The 6468-nt window shown below is 44.5% G+C and overlaps 2 long non-coding RNA genes across 2 annotated transcripts; one reads left to right on the top strand and one right to left on the bottom strand.

Annotated features, from left to right (window-relative positions):
- Positions 1-2837: 2837 nt before the first annotated feature.
- On the bottom strand, positions 2838-4522 carry LOC126982528 (uncharacterized). Its single transcript, XR_007735216.1, has 2 exons — positions 4429-4522; positions 2838-3812 (listed from the first exon to the last, which is right to left on the bottom strand). It is a non-coding gene; the product is annotated as an uncharacterized LOC126982528 (long non-coding RNA).
- LOC126982529 (uncharacterized) lies at positions 4158-5293 on the top strand. The gene is made up of 3 exons (XR_007735217.1): positions 4158-4328; positions 4397-4532; positions 4601-5293. It is a non-coding gene; the product is annotated as an uncharacterized LOC126982529 (long non-coding RNA).
- Positions 5294-6468: the final 1175 nt, after the last annotated feature.

Below are 6468 nucleotides of genomic sequence, written 5' to 3'. Positions count from 1 at the left end.
AATACTCCAGGCTGGAGGCTGCATAGCGCTTAACCTCAGACCTTGCTATTATTTCCGATTGGGGTAATAGGCCAGTCGATAGGGGTTTGAATAAGGAAAAAAATCAAGGAAAGCTGCAATAAGTTTTATTGTCTTCGTAATGGGGTACTTAATAACTTATTAATTTTGCACACCTCTATCTTGAAAAAATTGCAGCCAAAAACATATTTTTTTGTAATTATCTCACTTAGGACTCACTTTAGAGGATAATGTATGGATACATAAAATAACCTACATAATATTCCCTACAAAAAATGTTCTATACATTGTTCTCGTGCGGTGCGTGGTTTTGACGCTAGAGGTGCGAGAATGCGTGCATGTTTGAGTCATGCCCCAAGTTACGTAATACGACATGGATCTTGTATGCTTTATTGGAGGATGTTCTAAATTCTTACATTAATTGTAGTTTTTCATTTTATTTCAGGGTGCACGGATACAGACAGTTAAAGAGACATTAATTCTGAGGGGTGACTCGTGCAGTGAAAGAGAACGGTGTGAAGACTCTGACAGACTACACCAGGAAATGGAAATGTGGAAAACATTATCAGCTGAAAGGACTGAAAAAAAGTGTGTGTCAATGCATCTATGGACAAAATGTTGACTGGTCATGCTTATGCAAGAGCACTCAGGGCGCATAGACTAGTGCATGCTGCCCTGGCTACAATAGTTTTCAGTGAAACTGCTTTCTACTGAAGAACGGGAGGAGGAGAAGGAAGAAAATCATAGAGGAGAAGGAAGAGATGGAGGAGGAGGAGAAGATGAAGGTAACAATATTGACAGAGGGAGAGAGCAAAAAGTATGTTGTGATAAAGAAACGAAAAGTACCTTTGCAAATAAACGTAATAATATGATTTGTCCAAAGATGATCCCTTAGCCCCTTTACCACCTCTGTCTTCCTTCCTCTTTTTCCTTCCTTTCACACTTTCCTTCCTCCTTCCCTCCACACTTTCCTCGTTAAATGGATCTAAAGCTTTTGAATCAATCCTTAACCGGAAGATTAAAAAACACCTTTCCACTCCTAACCTTCTATCTGATCGCCAGTATGGGTTCCGCAAGGGGCGTTCTACTGGCGATCTTCTTGCTCTCTTAACTGACTCTTGGTCATTCTCTCTTAGCCGTTTTGGTGAAACTTTCTCAGTTGCGCTAGACATATCGAAAGCCTTCGATAGAGTCTGGCACGTCTTTGCATTCTAAACTGCCTTCTTTCGGATTATATTCCTCTCTCTGTTTCTCTATCTCCAGTTTCCTTTCCGGCCGTTCTATCTCTGCGGTGGTAGACGGCCACTGTTCTTCCCCTAAACCTGTTAACAGTGGTGCTCCACAGGGCTCTGTCCTATCAACCACTCTCTTCCTGTTATTCATCAATGATCTTCTTTCCATAACAAACTGTCCTGCCCACTCATACACCGACGATTCTACTCTGCATTATTCAACTTCTTTCAATAGAAGACCATCCCAACAGAAAGTACATGACTCCAGACTGGAGGCTGCAGAACGCTTAACCTTAGACCTTGCTATCATTTTCGATTGGGTTAGAAGAAACCTTGTGTCCTTCATTGCCTCAATAACTCAATTTATCCACCTATCAACTCGACACAATCTTCCAAATACCTATCCCCTATTCTTCGACAACACTCAGCTGTCACCTTCTTTAACACTAAACATCCTCGGTCTATCCTTAACTCAAAATCTTAACTGGAAACTTCACATCTCCTCTCTCACTAAATCAGCTTCCTCGAGGTTCGGCGTTCTGTATCGTCTCCGCCAGTTCTTCTCCTCCGCACAGTTGCTATCCATATACAGGTGCCTTGTCCGCTCTCGTATGCAGTATGCATCTCACGTGTGGGGGGGCTCCACTCACACAGCTCTATTGGACAGAGTGGAGTCTAAGGCTCTTCGTCTCATCAGCTCTCCTCCTCTTACTGATAGTCTTCTACCTCTTAAATTCCGTCGCGATGTTGCCTCTCTTTCTATCTTCTATAGATATTTCCACGCTGACTGCTCTTCTGAACTTGCTAACTGCATTCCTCGCCCCCCTCCCGCGGCCTCGCCTCACACGACTTTCTAATCAAGTTCATCCCTATACTGTCCAAACCCCTTATGCAAGAGTTATGTGACTCTTTCATCCCACACGCTGGTAAACTCTGGAACAATCTTTCTTCATCTGTATTTCCTTCTGCCTACGACTTGAACTCTTTCAAGAGGAGGGTATCAGGAAACCTCTCCTCCCGAAATTGACCTCTCTTTTTGGCCACTCCTCTGTACTCTATTCAGGTGTAATAAGTAGCGGGCTTTTTTTTTCATTATTGTTTTTTTTTTTTCACGCCCTTGAACTGTCTCCTTTTCTGTACAAAAAAGTTAGTTAAATAGGCAGTTATATACGTATTGTAGCAGTAGTGTATATATATATATATATATATATATATATATATATATATATATATATATATATATATATATATATATATATATATATATATATATATATATATATATATATATTGTAGTTAAGTGGCTAGTTATTAGATGGTTCGCTGGTTAGTTAGTTAGTTAGGTTGTTAGATAGGTAGTTTAATACTAGTTAAAGACAAAGTTAGCTAGACAGTTAATTTTATTGTATATTGTATTATATATTTATTTATTATTTATTTTTTATTTTTTGTTTATTTTTTGTTTTTCTTTTATTTTTTTCTTTTCTTTTGTTTTTCTTTTCTTTCTTTTCTTTTAGTGTTATTTTTTTCTTTTTCTTTTTGTTTATATTTTTCTTTTTCTTTCTTTCATTTTATTTTCAATTGGTGTTATTCTTTCTTTTCTCTCTCTTCTTTTTCTTTTTCCTTTTCTTTCTTTTCCTGTCATCCTTTTGTTGATGTTCGTTGGTCTGGGTGAGCCGCTTTCCTCCCAGAAGAGACCCACCCATAATTTTGGTGATGTTGCTGAGGGCCGAAAGGTGGATGATGTTTCTTATAGTTTTCTTTCCTTGATGTTTTGTTTTCATTTTCGATGTTATTCTGTTCATTTTCTAGCTCTTGTTGTTTTCTATATCATCCTTTTGTTGATGTTCGTTGGTCTGGGTGAGCCGCTTTCCTCCCAGAAGAGACCCACCCATAATTTTGTGATGTTACTTGTGGCCGAAAGGCGGATGATGTTTTTTTCTTCTTTTCTTGATGTTGGTCTTTTATCTTTCCTGTATCATCCGTTCTGATGTTCTTTGGTCTGGATGAGCCTTTTTCTCCCCAGAAAAGACCCACCCATAATTTTGTGATGTTCCTTGGGGCCGAAAGGTGGACGATGTTTGTATTAATTCTTTTCTTGTTGTTCTTTTATCTTTTCTGTATCATCCCTCTTGATGTTCTTTGGTCTGGATGAGCCTTTTTCTCCCCAGAAAAGACCCACCCATAATTTTGGTGATGTTAATTAGGGCCGAAAGGTGGATGATCTGTTTCTTATTTTGTTTTCTTGATGTTTCGTTTCTTCGTTTTCATTATTCTGGTGTTCTTTTTCATTCTCCTTTTCATTTTGGTGTTCCCATCACGTGGATGTCTACGACATCTAACGAGCTCCACCTGCCCGGGTTTCTTGTTCGGAGTTGTCCCTCTCCTAGATGAACTGCCTGCCACGGCTAACGAGCTCCACCTGCCCGGGTTTCTTGTTCGGAATTGTCCCTCTCCTAGATGAACTGCCTGCCACGGCTGACGAGCTCCACCTGCCCGTGTTTCTTGTTCGGAGTTGTCCCTCTCCTAGATGAACTGCCTGCCACGGCTGACGAGCTCCACCTGCCCGGGTTTATTGTTTGGAGTTTGCTCTCCTAGGCAGACTGCCTGCCACGGCTGACGAACTCCACCTGCCCGTGTTTCTTGTTTGGAGTTGTCCCTCTCCTAGATGAACTGCCTGCCACGGCTGACGAGCTCCACCTGCCCGGGTTTATTGTTCGGAGTTGTTCCTCTCCTAGATGAACTGCCTGCCACGGCTAACGAGCCCCACCTGCCCGGGTTTGTTGTTCGGAGTTTGCTCTCCTAGGCAGACTGCCTACCACGGCTAACGAGCCCCACCTGCCCGGGTTTATTGTTCGGAGTTTGCCCTCCTAGGCAGACTGCCTACCACGGCTAACGACCTCAACCTGCCCGGGTTTATTGTTCGGAGTTTGCTCTCCTAGGCAGACTGCCTACCACGGCTAACGACCTCCACCTGCCCGGGTTTGTTGTTCGGAGTTTGCTCTCCTAGGTAGACTGCCTACCATGGCTAACGAGCCCCACCTGCTCGGGTTTGTTGTTCGGAGTTTGCTCTCCTAGGTGAATTGCCTACCACGGCTAACGCGCCCCACCGGCCCGGGTTTCTTGTTCTGTGTTTGCTCTCCTAGGTGAATTGCCTACCACGGCTAACGAGCTCCACCTGCCCGGGTTTGTTGTTCGGAGTTTGCTCTCCTAGGTGAATTGCCTACCACGGCTAACGAGCTCCACCTGCCCGGGTTTGTTGTTCGGAGTTTGCTCTCCTAGGTGAATTGCCAACCAAGGCTAACGACCTCCACCTGACATGGTGTTTTGTTCGGAGTTTGCTCTCCTAGGTGAATTGCCTACCACGGCTAACGAGCCCCACCTGCCCGGGTTTGTTGTTCGGAGTTTGCTCTTCTAGGTGAATTGCCTACCACGGCTAACGAGCCCCACCTGCCCGGGTTTGTTGTTCGGAGTTTGCTCTTCTAGGTGAATTGCCTACCACGGCTAACCAGCCGCACCTGCCCGGGCTTGTTGCCGGCAGATCTCCGGCACCTCCGTGGAGGCCCCGGGGGACGCCGAGGCGCCCTGCCGGGAGATCTTCATTCCTGCCATGCTCGCCAGGGAGACCTTGGTCTCGCTGGCGCTTCGCACCCCGCCGAGGCGAGGGGGGAAGATGCAGGATCTCGCTTAATAAGACTACCAGACTGGATTATGAAATTAAAAACAAATAGGGAAAAGTCGCCGATCACCGCGTTCACCGTTCTGGGACGGAAGGCCAAAGGGAACGCGCCCAAACATCCAAAGAAATCCTCGCGACGGCTTGCGGCGCAGGATCCGTTTCCCTCTTTATTGTTTTCCTTCCGTGACTGACTGATTGCTGGAATGACTGACTGGATGACTTTACTTAGCAAGAAACAGTTCACCAGGCGACATCTTTAAGCTACATCGTATTAACACAACTGTTGAGATCAAACAACAGTGAGTGTGGCTCTCACGGGGACGGCCGCACAGGCTTCCCGACTTACTCCCACTGGGCTCCCGCTTCTCTTCAGTCATCTGTTTCTTTATTCTTCTTTTCTTTACTCTATATTTCCCTTCCTTTCATCCCTGCTCTCCGTCTATAAACTCTCTCTCTCTCTCTCTCTCTCTCTCTCTCTCTCTCTCTCTCTCTCTCTCTCTCTCTCTCTCTCTCTCTCTCTCTCTCTCTCTCTCTCTCTCTCTCTCTCTCTCTCTCTCTCTCTCTCTCTCTCACACACACACACACACACACACACACACACACACACGCACTTCATCTAAGGTATGCACATTGGTTGGGTGCAAAGGTGGTAACTCCGCCAGTGAGCATTCGCTGTCTGTCCAACGCCAGAGTAAAGAAGGAGGGACACAGAGTAAAGGAGGAAGGTCACAGAGTAAAGGAGGAGGGACACATAATAAAGGAGGAGGGACACATAATAAAGGAGGAGGGACACCCCTGCAAGAAGTATTGCTTTTCTATATCAGGCAACGCGGGCCATGAAAGAAATGATGCACACATTCTCGCTCCTCAAGCGTCAAAACCGCGCACCGCACTAAAACAATGTATAAAAGATTTTTTGTAGGGGATGTAATGTACATTACTTTGTATATCGACTTTGTCCGCTTAAGTGAGTCGTAAGTGATATAATTATAAAAAAAAACTGTTTATGCCTCCATTTTTCAAAATGGCGGCCAAAGCCGGTGCGGTAGGGGGGTGCAAAATTAATATGTAACTAAGTATCCTATTACATTGCATTTTCCTTGATTTTTGTCCTTATTCGCCTTTTTTTAACCTCTGTCGACTGGCCTATAAAAGGAACCTTGTATCCTTCAATGCCTCAAAAACTCAATTTCTCCACATATCAACTCGACACAATCTTCCAAACACCTATTCCCTATTCTTCGACAACACTCAGCTGTCACCTTCTTCAGCAATAAATATCCTCGGTCTATCCTTAACTCAAAATCTTAACTGGAAACTTCACATCTCCTCTCTCACTAAATCAGCTTCCTCGAGGTTGGGCGTTCTGTATCGTCTTCGACAGTTCTTCTCCCTCGCAGCTGCTATCCATATACAGGGGCCTTGTCCGCTCTCGTATGGAGTATGCATCTCATGTGTTGGGGGGCTCCACTCACATAGCTCTTCTAGACAGAGTGGAGTCTAAGGCTCTTCGTCTCATCAGCTCTCCTCCTCTTATTG

The sequence above is a fragment of the Eriocheir sinensis genome, chromosome 5 (genome assembly GCF_024679095.1).
Source record: "Eriocheir sinensis breed Jianghai 21 chromosome 5, ASM2467909v1, whole genome shotgun sequence".
Classification (NCBI taxonomy): domain Eukaryota; kingdom Metazoa; phylum Arthropoda; class Malacostraca; order Decapoda; family Varunidae; genus Eriocheir; species Eriocheir sinensis.
The sequence above is the reverse complement of the archived record's forward strand: the minus strand, read 5'-3'. Positions and strand labels throughout refer to the sequence as shown.